This window comes from Anastrepha ludens, chromosome 2, assembly GCF_028408465.1.
Source record: "Anastrepha ludens isolate Willacy chromosome 2, idAnaLude1.1, whole genome shotgun sequence".
NCBI lineage: Eukaryota > Metazoa > Arthropoda > Insecta > Diptera > Tephritidae > Anastrepha > Anastrepha ludens.
The window spans coordinates 92,611,730-92,627,249 of NC_071498.1; positions in this window are offsets into that span (position 1 = coordinate 92,611,730).

Here is a 15,520-nt window from a genome sequence, read left to right on the forward strand (position 1 = left end):
TCGATGCATATGTGTTTAAAAGCCCAAGTCCACATGGTCAGGGTTATTTTATTTTGCTGTGATTTTCTTAAATCATCTCTTTTCTTCTGAAAATTGTTGACAATTCGCATGATAAGACTATTAATTTTTTCAAAACAGTTACGCACTTTTCGTGCTCTTCTTTTGCATCCTTTAACAATTTCTTTTGCTTTTTCATTTTTTTTACCATTTTTTTCACTCATGGTATGGCATATGAACCGAAAAAATAAATCCACAAAACATAATTTCATTTGAATATTCGGATTTCACATTAAATTCTCAAATTTCGTAAAAAATTATTCACTGTTCCAAAATTCACTCCAAAAAAATTTACAAAAAATGTTTACACTTTGCACTTACGTCTTCTCCTTATGGTGTCCAAATCAGAAAGAAATATTGACACACTGTAACTCACACTGTCAACTTGACAGTTCAGTTCCGCCCCAAGCGTTAAAAAAGTAAACGACATTATGGCTGGTTCAAAAGAACGCTGTACGCGTTGCCAGTGTTCCGAATTACAACCAAACTTTACGAAACCCATTTTCAATACTTACTTAACAATGTGCGTAAGTTTGGTTTAATTCGGTGCAAAGACACGGCGGGTCCACGTTTTGGCATATATTTCGAGAACCTAGTCATCAATAGGTATGAAAATTACCCCGTATTAAAGCGCTTATCAACAGCTATCATTTGATACCCATATTGTACATACACAACCAAAGGTTACCCGGGTCCACGTTTTGACCTATATCTCGAGACCCCAGTCACGTAGCGGCATGAAAAATACTCTGTACTAAGGCATTCACCAACAGCTTCAATTTGATATGCGTATTGTACAAACACATTCTAGGCTCCACGTTTTGGTCTCTATCTCGAGACCCTAATCACGGAGCGGCATGAAAAATACTCTGAACTAAAGCATTCACTAACAGCTTCCATTTGATATCCATATTGTACAAACACATCCTAGGGTTACCCGGGTCCACGTTTTGGCCTATTTTTCGATACCCTGGTATCCGACTCTTAAAATTTCAAAACACAAACCTTCCCCACATGTCTCTCTTCAATGTGGCAAAGTTTGGTTAAAATCGGTTGAGCCATTCTCCGTAAAGTTCATCACAACGCGAAAAACGGTTGAATTTTTATATATATATGTAGAAGATAGAAGATAGATATAGGCAAAACAAGTGATTCCTTTTCACCTGAATTTCCATCTGCGGTCACTGGTTGATTTTTAGAGTGTCAAATTCAAAACCGCACTATTTTGTCAACTTTTTTATTCTACTAGCTGGGCATAGCTACAGTCGTACTGATTAATAATTTTTTTGGTTTTTGAGTTTCAGATAAATAGAAGAGCTAGAATGAACAACACTGTAAAGGTCCTATTTTTCGGGGTGTTCACCATTTTTGAAATTATTAAAATTAAAAATAAAAATCCTTTTTTTTATTTTTGTATGGAAAAGTAGTTTAATAAAAATATATTACTAAAAAATTTAAATATCGTTTTTCATTTTCTCAGTGTCAAATATGCTAAATTTTCAAGCCCTAGACCACCGCAGCCGCCGTAGCCGAATGGGTTGGTGCGTGACTACCATTCGGAAATCAAAGAGAACGAATCTCGGTGAAACACCACAATGAAGAAAAACATTTTTCTAATAATGGTCGCCCCTTGTCAGGCAATGGCAAACCTTCAAAAAGCTCCTCATAAAAAATATCTGCCGTTCGGAGTCGGCTTAAAACTGTAGTTCCCTCCATTTGTGGAACAAGATCACGACGCACACCACAAATACGAGGAGAAGCTCTGCCAAACACCCAAAAAGGGTGTACGCGCCAAAATGCGTTGCTTGGAGAAAAAGAATGTGTTGGTCTGAGTCTTGAGAATAAAAGTCGATTATACAAAGCGGTTCTGATACCAGTGTGAATCAAATCAAACATCGAAATATAGCAACTACAAGTCACAGAGACTGAGAACGGTTCCAAATGCACCATGGCTTATAACAAATGCACATAAATAAACATAATCCTCAAAATTCTCAACATACAAGAAGCATCAAGTAGGTTATCCGATAGATACCTAAACGATTAGCTCAGCGAACACGCGAATGCTCTTGAAATATATTTATTAGAGGATCTCCAAGGTACTAAATGACGGCATCATATCCTAGATTTGGAAATTTGGCCCAAAATATGCTCGTATGTATGTAATGGTAACAAATAATTGTTGAGTAAAGTATTGTTTTTTTATCTATATTTTCCAGACTTTCATTCATAAATAAATCCTGAAATGCCTTCAGGGGACAAATGCTAAAATACATTAAAAAACAGTAATAAATACATATTTAATACATTGGCAAGTGTGCCTTATAATTAATGGGATTATCCGCACTTTCTCTGGTTTCTCACAGCATTCTAAATAACAAATTAAGTAACGGAATTCTAGCCCCTTTGAGTACAACACTTGTTAAAATTTCCTCACGCTGTGCTCTTAAAATAGCTTTACAAATAAAAAAAATCCTCATTGTTTTTATGGACGAACGTGCTGACTAAATTTTGTGCTCAAGCTTCACCTTTTAGGCTTACATGAGAAGCACTTAAGAGTTTAATACAAATCACTGCAGACATGTGTCGATACGCCTACGAAAGATCACGCACACATTGCCGATGGAAATAGCCATTTTTGTAGCTAAAACAGATTTATGATGGGGAAAAGCATACGAATGGCCTGGCCAAATATCAAAGTCGCCATTTGCATTTGTATTTTATGCCCCCAAACACATTTGTGATACTCAAGGATTGTAAAACGTTTAGCACAAACAACCTCACAACGACAAGTCGTCATGTAGTGGATTATCCATCGAAAATAAATTAGAATTCAATGCAATTAGCTGACGGCAATAAAATTTTTACAACTGCGGGATTTAAATTAACTAAACTGAGTGCTTCTGTTTACTTCCGAACAGAAAGTCTTTGCAAATTCGGATATTGTCTGTAGTCGTACCAGCACACAGCAGGTACTAAAACAGCCTTGATTGTAAACACCCAACCACGGGTGTGCTGTCGACGTCACACATCGCCTCTGACTATGGCCTACTAATTTTCACCAGTCTATTCAAGGTCTATACCACTACTATTGTATATATACAAATTGCGTGTTTTGATTGTTGACAGTTAATCGAAGCGATTTTTTGATATTCTCTGCTACAACAATTTAGTCAAATATCACAGCCATTGCACAAACTTTTAAAACAATGTTCCTTACATGACGGCATGCAAGCAAGTTTTGGCATCTATACCAGTATATGATTTTTTGATGGCTGTTATTTGTTGCGTTTGCATGTAGTTTCTCGATTTTTATTCGTTTTTGCACTCCTATATTATTACATAATATTTGTTATATTGGAACTTGAAGGGGAATAATATAATTTTTGGTGCCTGACACATTACGCTGAAACTTTTGTGCACGTTTCGTTGAATTCTTTGGCCAAGCAATTTTCAAACGACCTAAAGCTTTTCATACCTATTCGAAGGATATGCCCATGACTTGCAGGTGAGAACTTATTTTGCAAAGAATATCGCATTCGAATCACGTCTCTTCTTAAGGACGAAAGGGAAGACAATTTTGAGCAGTTCATTGCTCATAAACTTCCCCATTCACTGTTTATGTTTGCTGAAGTTTTACAAATATACAAGAATGCCTCTAAATTTGCTTGCTAGCACAGTTATTTGTATTCAATGTATGAGAGCCGCCATACTTGTGTGCTACGGTATTTTGACTTTCTCCGTATAACAGCTCATTTCGAAAGAAGTAAGAACCAATGTTGCCGCCAGCGCCCTATGAACTTCGCGAACATATATATATATTGTTTTTTTTTTTTCAAAGTAAATTTCTACAATTTGGAAGCATTATTCTGGCATTAAAGAACATAGTTTGACATTCTCAGTACTCAAACTATAATTATCGATATAAATAGTTCTCATGCAGCTAGAAAAACACCCTTTATAATATTCTGTTCACTTGTACAGACATCTTTGGGATTTTAAACTTTTTATGAATGGCAACAAAGCATTTCTATACGAAGTTTTTATTCTGGGCTGGTAAATATGCCCAACGCGATTTAAATATCGGATTTTTTTTTTTACATTTTTCGGCCATTTGCACTCAAATCGAAACACCGTAATATTGTTGATACTCTATTAAATGCATTCATAACTATGCACTTTTATCTCTTTAGGATTTAGATGCCTTTTGGTCAGGTTTTCATAAGCTCTGTTATATTCTGGCTTATTTATAGTAAATGCTCTCTACCGATACGATTTTCTTATACTAATATGGCTAGTAAGCTGATCGTTAACTACCGCATGCATTTGCCGGAACACCATCCCATTGCTTGTCATCATCAAATAGTCTAAGTAATATAAATAATGAATAACGTCTTAAAGGGTTAATAATTAAAAATTTTCAAAACATCATAGCCCAAAGGCCTCCCATTGGATGAAGTGGATGTTTTTCCATGTAAATGGACCAGAAATATCTCGATGCTACCTTCCCGAAAAAATTTTTCGGAAAATAATTTACCGATACAGCTAGATATTGAAATCTGTTTATTGACATTTAGATATTGATATCAATTTTTGAATTTGGCTAAACTCACACCATAAGTGGGACTTTTAGAAAACGTTCAACGCTAGCGCCATCCGGAAATAATGTTTGCAGAACAAAAAGGAGACTATAATCAGCTCAGAAAATCCTTCCACCTTTGTATACAGTGAAAACGACGCTATATTAGGTTCATCTGTTCTGAATACTAGTGTTCACAGAGGTAGCTGCTTTGAAAATAGTCTTTTTATATTCCGTTACACTCTTTTCAACCCATTTTTTCGAAAATACTCAGATTGTGTATGTTCTCATCAATATAATTTTACGTTTCACATTTAGGACATTTCAATGTTCAAACGACTTTAAGAAATCGTTTTAAATATTTGAGCTTACTGTATGATACTACAGAGTGGGCCAAATAAGACCTACTAATGTTAAGCACAAATAACTTTTTTATTTTTTGACATATTTATTTTTCTCTTTTTGTAAGTTATAATTGAATTGTTGGAAATTTATTATGGAGCCCTACAGTACAACACAACGCGTTAAAATGATCGAGGTTTTCTATTCTTGTCAACGGTCTATTCTTGTAACGCAGCGTAAATATCGGCAACATTTTAATTCCAGATCAGTTCCCACAGCCTTCATGATTAAGAGTTCGGTCGGTCGTTTTGAAGAATTGGGTTCAGTGGCCGACCGTTCTGGACGAGGTGCCCATCGAAATATTCGCACTGAAGACAACGTGGAAACTGTGCGGCTGAGTGTTGCAGATGATCCATCTGTCTCATCTCACCGTCGTTTCAGCCAATTGGGCATTTCCAGAACGACATTGCATAGAATTTTAAAGTTGGATCTTAAGATATAGCCCTACAAAATTCAAATTGTGCAAGCACTGCTACCGCAAGACCACCAACAACGACTACAATACGCTATTCTTTTTACACAATTAGCTACACAAATTGATTTTTTAAATAATGTTTTGATGTCGGATGAAGCGCATTTCCATTTAAATGGTTATGTCAACAAACAAAACTGTAGATTGTGGGGCTCTGAAACTCCAAGGGCAACACATCAACATCAGTTTGAACCATCTAAATGTACTTCTTGGTGCGGTGTTATGGCCACTAGAATTATCGGTCCATATTTCTTCAAAAATGAGGATGAAACGCTGGAATCGATTTCAGGAGCTTCTTACAGAACATTGATTGAAAACATTTTGCGACCAATGGCGGAGCAGAATTTTCTTATTTGTGGTTTCAACAAGATGGAGCAACTGCGCATACTGCTAGGCAAACTATGGACCTGCTGCGTGAAATTTTTGGCGAACGTCTGATTTCCAAAAATTCAAATTTCCCTTGGCCGCCTCGTTTGCCAGATTTGACTGCGCCCGACTTCTTTTTATGGGGATATTTAAAAGACGAAATGTATCTTAATGAACCAGAGACAGCTGAAGCAAAATATTCGAGACGAAATACTGAGCCTTCAACCAGAAACATTATGTGGTGCAATGGAAAACGCGTTAAAAAAAGCCAATCTTTGGATCGAGTAAAATGGTGAACATTTGTCTGATGTAATATTTCATAATAAAATATATTCAATGTATAAAAACAATTAACCAAAATAAATGATTATTGCAAAAGTTATTTGTGTTTAACATTAGTAGGTCTTATTTGGCCTACCCTGTAGTATGAACGTATGTATATTAAATATGTATATCACAAGAAGGTATAAAAATCTTTTACTTTTCAACTTCGTTCCTATTGCTAGAAAAAATAATTTAACTTCTACGTGAAAAAATATTTGAACTTTCCTTATATGAAATGAATTACACGGCATGGATACAGTAAAAAATATAGTACATATTTGCCCTGACTAAAAGTAAACAGAATTTTACTTCAATAGGACAAAAATATTTAAAAAAATTTTTTGAAAATTTAGTTCTTTGAAACTTAAATGAAAATATCAGCACGTGCCATTAATACATAAAATTATAGCTCCACGTGCATAAGCAATTTTTCCTAGATAATAAAAAAGATTGTTTTTTTCTCACCGTTTTTATTCGTTATAATGTTATACTCTAGTAAATAGTTTTATTCTAAATAGAAACAAAATATTTTAGAAAGTTATTAAAACGAAAACCAAAAGCAAGTTTGTATATAATATTGGAAGCCTAACAAAAATTTCCACTTGCACGTGCTCTTGAATTTATCGCATAATTCCCCAAGATAGTTTCACTTTGCTCAAACAAATATTTATCTAAAGCAACAAAGCAAATACGAGTACAAATACAAACTGCACGAAGATATTCCCAGCACGCCAAACCAAGAAGCAAATGATATTTGCGCAAGCAATTTTTACCCTTGCATATGTATGTATGTATTTATGTGATATAAAATTTGCATCAAAATGAACAAATGACCTTCAGACATGCAATGAATGCCAATGGACGTGTCTGTGCCTGCTTTTGGTGTTAACTGATTTAAATGTCGAATAATTTTTGGCAAAATTAGAAATCTACCAGCAAATATTTATCTACTAGGGCTGAGCAGACTAGACACATAGCTGAAAGGATAAATACTTAAGCAAAGGGAACAAAGTGGAAAAATCCGAAACACATACATACATATATCGGCTGAAGGAGTCGACAACTAAGGCTACATACTTGTTTATGAGGTCAAGCGTCCTGGTGACTAGTTCTCTTCATCACCTCTCAGATTTAATGCACATGTGTTCACAATCACAGCAGCCCGATGTATTGAAAAGTTTTGACTATTTATTTGTTTGGCCATCAGCTATGGTAAAAAATAAATTGTGAGAGTAACTTTGGCTGCCACGTCACCGGGTCCCGGCAACAGAATTCTGCCTGCTCGTTTCACACGTATTCACATACTCATCCAATCAGTCAAAATGTATCAAAATCTTTTCACCATGAGTCCAAATTGAGTCTTGATAAATCTTTTTTCTTGCAGTATTATTAATAACGAATTCTCGACATTTTTTAGAGCAAGAAATTCACCAGACCACTAGCAAAAAAATTGCTAAAACTCAACGCCAATTTAGGTCACTTTAAGCTCCAAACTTATACTTATTACTTACATAGTTTTTTCTAATAGTGGTCGGCCCTCGGCAGGCAATAATGAACCTCCGAGTCCATTTCTGGCATGAAAAAGCCCCTCAGAAAAAATATCTGTCGACTTCGACTTAAAACTGTAGGTCTCTCCATTTGTGAAACAACATCAAGACACACCCCACAGAAGATGAGGAGCTGGGCCAAACACCCAAAAAGGGTGTAAGCGCTAATTATATTATATACATATATTTTATATATATTTTATATTTATAGAGAAATTAAAAGATTAAATAAAAAATAAATAAATGGTCAAAACTTTGCAATGTGTTTCATTGCTAACACAGGGGCATATGTATGTAGCTTATTTATTTAAAAACAAAAATTATTATTATTTTTAACCGAACCATTTTATAGGCGGACTAAGTACCTTTAGTATTTGTCTCTAAACTTATTGTTGAATTATCGGAGCTATGCGCATAGGTAAGCACTTCCAAATCAATGAAAAGAGGATAAAAGTGAGACCTATACGTACATATATAAAAGTCTCAACTAAAAGAGAAAAGCTTTGCGGACTAGTAGGCAATCCAAATTCACCAGAACGGCTACAATTCAGACACAGTGCATTTCCTTGCAGGTTTACGACATGCATGCGCATGTGTTTACTCCAAAAGGCCAATGGAAATTTGCAGCTGCCAGTATCAGCTAACATGAATTGTTGAAATTGCGGTTTTAGTAACAACAATTTTGCGAGCAGCAAATTGACCCGATATACCAGTACAATGAACGTTTGTCCGCACGTGTATAATGGAAACCGATGCACATTGCATGTTGGTCGAAGGGTCCTCCCATCGCCAAAATTGCCAAGAAATAACACAACACATGATTTGCAGCTGGAATGAAACCAAACGCATTAAAATTTTGCTAACAAGCAAAGAAATTAATAGAAATGAGTTAGATTTGTTATTTATTTTTATGCTCGTGAAGAGAAATAAAGACAGCAGATATGTATGTATGTTCGTGCGGAGAATCGCATTTTATATGGAATGTATGTGGCTTTAGTTAAATTACATATGAAGAATTTCTAATAATCTAAGTATTATTAAAATTATGTAAAATTGGTTTATTAAAGTTTGACGGGCTGTTTTTTAATGTGACGATACTGAAGCTCAAAATGTGTACCAAGTTTATTATATATATATAATTGGCGCGTACACCCTTTTTGGGTGTTTGGCCTAGCTCCTCCACCTATTTGTGGTGTGCGTCTTGATGTTGTTTCACAAATGGAGGGACCTACAGTTTCAAGCCGACTCCGAACGGCAAATATTTTTTATGAGGAGCTTTTTCATGGCAGAAATACACTCGGAGATTTGCCATTGCCTGTCGAGGGGCGACCGCTATTAGAAAAATGTTTTTATTAATTTTGGTTTCACCGAGATTCGAACCAACGTTCTATGTTTGTTATATGATGTATATATACTTATATTTATATACAAGAATATTAATTCGCGCATACATCCTTCTGGGTTTGCGCCGTGCGTCTTGATGTTGTTTCTGAAATCGAGGGATCTACAGTTATAAGTTCATTTCGAGTTTGAAAAAATGGCTATAAAGAGAAAGTAGTGGTCGTAACTTGTTAAATAAGTTCATGTTACAGCCACTTAATAAGCGATTAAGAACCTTTTGAGCAATTTAAGCTTTACTTGCATCTCAAATTACCATATAAAAAATTTAATTATTAATTGAATGTTCAATGAGAAAACGAAGCATCATGAAAACAGTGGAAGTCAACAAAGAGAATATTCCTTACATTTTACAGTTTTTCTTTGATAAAGGCGAAAATGCAAGCCAGGCCGCTGAATGGGCCGACACTGTAACAGCTAATTACGTGCAATTTTGCTTTCGTCGATTTCGTTGTTGAAGGAAATGACAACAATGACGATAATGTCGAAAAAAATCACAGAAATAATCGAATTTGACCAGCGTGTTAGTAGTCTCAGCATCACCCAGGAGCTAAGCTAAAACTATAAGTAATATATCTAAATGAGTTTACATTTTTGCGAGGCGTATGGAATAAACTATGCCCTGAAGCAAATTAGTTTAAATTACCATGATAAATTGGGTTTCGTACCAAGAGAGTCTATGCTCTGATTAGTTTTTTATTAACGATAAAATTGACTGTTTCATTTCTAATTGACAATGTTAATGCATTGTTTCTGCGAATGAAAAAAATTTTCGTTTTTTATGATTATAATCTGAAACTAGTTCATGAAATTTAAAATATTGTAAAACATAAATATTTTACATAGTAGGTAAACTATGAGGCACACGTTACGCAATTGTTTCAACCATAATACATTATACTTGGCATTTCTATTTTTAGTGGACACTGTATAAAAAACCCCAAGATAATTGGAGGTTAGTTATTATTATGAGAATGAAACCCGGCAACATTAATTATTCAGGAGAGGTGTATTATTATATTATTTATCGAATACTAATATTTGACGGTTGATCCGTATTAATATATAAAATGCAACAATTGATAAAATATCACCGAAACGACAGAGCATCGGTCGCATTACACAGAAAAAGCAACAGTATAGAGTTGCGGAAAATAATCAGAGCCAGAAATAACACGAACAACGCAATTAAATTAATAAATTATAACATTGTAGCGACGGTTTTGAATGGCAAATTGGCAAATTGGCAAAAATGATGTATTCCTGCGTAGAGTACCTGTAAGATCTACTGATATGCCATTTGAATTTAAGCGTCTACAGTTTCCCATTTGACTCACATTTGCCATGACTGTCAATAAAGCGCGAGGGCAATCACTGTAAACTTGTGAATTGAATCTAGAAAATCCCTGCTTCTCCCATGGGCAACTACTATATGTTGCGTGTTCACGACTTGGAAAACCACCACATTTGTTGTTTTATGGACCAGATTTCTTTTTCTTTTCCTTGTTCACTCCACTTGGGAGCAGAGGGCCTCGACAAGACTCAGTCTTGAGTTGGTTTCGTTAATCTATTTGATTTCTGACAGGGTAGGTGATTAGCCTGCCGCTACCAGTCCTAAGTAGTGGGAATGCCCACTTGTCTTTGCTTACGAACAACGCCTTCTTACTGCTTGAAGCGCCATCTGTGTGTCACATTTTTCTGGCAGAAGGATCGCACAGACGGTTGAGGACTTCGCTAAATTTGGTGTGTCTGCGCTATTACCGCGATTGCCCGCTTCCTCTTGCTTCCCCGCCACTTGCAATGTGTCTTTTTCTTTTGTTGTTTGTTTGCTTGTTTTAGCAGCCCCAATGCAAGTAATGCGCTGACTTTTTATGCGGGAGTAAGGATTGGAAGGATGAGGTTGTTGGAGTTGAGGAATGAAATTATTATTTTTTTTTTTTATGAGGAACTAGGAAAGTAGGTAAGTTTGGAAAAGTGCGAGAGTCGTGCTTTACGTGCACCAGATAACATAACGAAAAATATTGTGTACCCAAATTTGTACCCGAATTGAGTTTGTATCAAAATATTATTGATTTGGCGAGTTGCCCGAGCAATACCAGTTAGCGCATCAATTTTAATAATTAATTCGAATAAAGAATGATTTCATATCTGTCAATAACAAAAAACAATTTTTTTTTTTTATTTTTTATTTAGTACGCCCGAGCAACGCCTGGCAACGGGTCGCTAATTTTATACAAAAAATTGTTTAATCTTTTAAAAATCAGCCCTATTATAAAACCAAAACTCAAAAGGAGGAGACTGAGATGATGTGAGGAAGGTAGACTCCGTGGGCTACCGAAGAATGCAGTTGCAATTGAACTCCGCCAAAAAAATTTCCGATTCCATAATAAGGAAACGTTACTGATTGAAAAAAAAAAAATTTATATATTTTAATTTCATTTACCAGCTTCCATGACGATCTTTTCTGTTAATTTTTTTTTTGTAATTATTTTCTTGTGAATTCTACGTGCAATTAAATTAGAAAATTTTTTTAAAAAGTGATGTTTGAAGAATTTTTTAAAGGAGTAATAAAAAAAATCTGAACATGATAAGTTATCTTAACTTACTCAACAACAACGTTCGAAAAGCAATAGCAGTAACGGTATAGAATTGTGCGGTTCGTACATAGTTTCAGCAGCTAAAGCAACAGGACATACGAGGCGAAACGAATATTAAAGGCTGCGCTGTGTCTAAACTGCTTGAATTCCCGCAGTAAAGGCTACAAAACAGCAAGCTGAAAAACTACAGCTGCAAGGTTAGCTGTAGGCATGTATGCAGAAAAGCAAAGCCACTAAAGTTTTCCGAAAAATAATTGCTTTCACAGCACGCCAATAACATTGCAGATGCTACTATACTATCAGTAAAAATATTCAGTATTTCGACTCTTTGTGCATCACCCTAATGGATAACAAGTTCGGCTCAAGTTATTTAAGGTGAGTTTTTCTCACTTTCGCAACTATTGTCTGGATTGTGGGAACACGAGTAAGAAAATCTAAAACAGAAAACTATGATTGTATTAATAGCACTGATTCTGAATGAAAATAATAAAAACACAAAAATGAACGAGTCCCAAAATATTGTTTTTAAGGTCTTTTTTATGATCCACAATTCAATAATTGTGTTAACCATTGCAACTTAGATTTGCTGAGCCAGCAGCACAAAACCACGATGCAAGCACAAAACAACAACTGCTGGCAATTAGTGCAGTGATTGCAGTATTAAACAAAACCACAAAAATGTAATTGATTTTAAAACATGAATTTCTGTCATATCTTATTTCTTTCATTTTTTTTGTTTAATTAAACAATTCAACAAATACTAACCCAAATATTTTCAGTTATCACAAATAGTAAACTTAATAAACCGCACGACATTCACTGCAAAATGATAGCAATATTAGTAGGCTTTAGGTGTGTAAGACAAATAAAATATGTAGGTTTTCCAGGTATTTTTAATTATGAATGTTCAAAACCAGACACATAGCTCATGCCTTGCTAAGATGAAATAAATTAAAATATGTTGCTGGAAACGTCTTTTTGCATTTAAAGTTTGCCCTGTTTTTAATAAAAATGTGGAAAACATAACAAAGTTTGTGCTTTTAACGTTTTTACATTTTGAAAGTTTTAAAATGTTTACTTTTCGTTAACAAGTAGAATAAATATAAACATATTCCCGTATTGATCATACATAACCACCCGTTGTGCGGATTCAACGGAAGATAATTTAGTCTCAGAAGTTAGAATCTTCTACCAAAAAAATATGAATTGATCATTTAAAAGGTGCGCGTTACACATATGTCTAATTTTCTTTTGCTATATTAGAATGTTGGAACAACTGTCCTCTATAGTGTCGCAGAGTTTGAACGAGTTCTGTTAATTAACTTGTTTTTGGTTTTTAATTATATCAGTCAACCGCAGGTGTGCTCTGCGATTTTCACCATGGATAAAAATATGGGACAAAGAATTTGTGTTAAATTTAGTGTTTTGAACGGAATTTCGTATGCCGAATCGTAGAAAATGTTGCAGAAAGCCTATGGCGAAAGTGCTTTATCAAAAATACTGGTCTACGAGTGGTATAACGCTTTTGCAGAGGGCCAAGAAGTCGTGGAAGATTTGACCCTATCTGGTCGCCCATCAACGTCTTCAACGGATGAAAACGTCGACAACGTCAAGAAAATGGTGTTGAAACACCATCATTTAAGTTTGTGGGAGGTAGTTCGTGACCTTAGCGTGTCTTATGAATTAATTCGCAACATTTTACACCATCAATTGGGCATGAGACGCGTGGCTGCTCGACTCGTTCCAAGAGAGTTGAATTTCTTTCAAAGAATTCATCGGATGAAGGTGGCTGAAGACATGCTTGAGCAAGTGAATTCGGATGCAACGTTTATCCAGCCCATCATAGCAAATTATGAGACATGGGTATATGAGTTTGACATGCAAACCAGTCAACAGGCGGCTGAATGGCGCTATCCACATGAGCCGATAACCAAAAAAACACGTCAAAGTGGTTATTTTCAAATTGGACAGTATTATTATCAAAATAAAAAGTAGCCTATAATTGGTTTAGAATATTAATCTAACTATCAGTGAAAGTTCCATTGAAATCTCAACTATCAGTTAAGGTCAAATTAGGATAGTTGCTCACCAACCTTAATCCGTAGGCCGAGTTAGCTGATACAACCGGAGAATTTACATTTTTATAGTATAATTTCAACGATACTAAATATTTAACTAATCATATGAAAACTGTCAAGCTGTACCTGTAAAAAAACCATTTTATTCTGTGAGGCTGGGACATTTGCTGCGAATATTCTATCTTTAACAATTTTCTGTTACTCAACTCTCTTCAAATTTGCCGAACGAATTTCCTCCATGTGATGTTGCACACTAATTTATTTCATCTCTACTAGATATAATGAAAACACGAAAAGGCTTAAAAAACTTTTACAAAACAAAATGACAATAATTTATTCGATATCTTGCCATGGGGCAGCGAAAACACTTTGTAGTAATAGCAGCCAATTTCACTTGCCCAAAGGCGTTTTTTGCTTTTATATGGCAAAACTTTTATCTCTGTAATACTAGTATAATAATGTAGAAACATTCAGCAAACCACTCTCTCCAGCCTTGTTATCCTTGCAGTGTAGCTGTAATTTAATTGTTCATATTGCTTAATTTTTACCATTTCTCACTCGTTTGCTTTTCTTTCCGAAATCCTGTACTAAGTTTGGAAAGTTCATGAATTCAGACGCACAAATTAATTCAGGATAGCTTAATTGTTACCATTTTCATTGGTTTTTATTGCCAAACGCTCATTCTACGGATTTGTCTATGTAGTAGACAATTGTTGTGTTGTACTACCAAAAAAAATTGTGGATGTCAATAGTTGTTTCGTAATTTTGTAATTTATTTGCTAATTGTTTTCAGTACCTTCATTTCTATGCATTTACAAACTTTTTTTTTCTTTTTTGTTATTGTTTTGTCTGAGAGTTTTTTTATTTTGCTGCAAATTACATTTTCGTGCAATCAGTTGGAAAATTGGTGTGTAGTTGCAAATGAGTTGACAAAATATTGAAATGGGGTTTGCATTGTTCGAAATGTATTTGGCGTGCAGAAGGTTCGACATACTTTTACTGTTGGAAATGGGTATTTATCTAATTCGATGACGTTGAATTTTTAGAGTTTTTCCAAACTTTTCAAATTATAATGACTTAATTCATCGGTATTCTACAATGCATGCATTATGCGTTCAGTATGGTACATAATAAATAAGAACCGACTAGTAAAATATCACGCAAAATTAATCACTCTATAGGATTTATAACTTTTGTAAATTGCGTAGGACGTCAATCATATTTGAAACTTCAGAACCAGATAATTGCAATATAAAAAATATGTCAAAAGGTCAAAATAAATATTTCTATAGTCCAAAATATATATTTTTTTATTTAATAAAAATGGTATTCCAAAACAAAATTGGATGAATAATTTTGTGCCGCCTTGCATAAATGAAACTTTGATGTATGTTTTTGATTTTTACCCTAAAATCAAGTACCATTGCATGTAAAATAAATCAGAAATCACTATTCGATATGGTGTACACAACTCGCTCATTTCTTGAATGTTCAAAAACGAGAAAAACGGAAATCTAAATCAAATAAAATAAGTATGGAGAAATAGCCAAAGCCTCTACTTTTATGCTGCTTAACACGTTCCCTGTCCGCTGAGCCACATATGGTTCAGTAAACGTGCGCCTGATAAGCACTGATACGTTCCTGAGCCATATGTGCGTCAGGGGGTATATGAACCACATGTGTTTCATGAACGTGCAGAA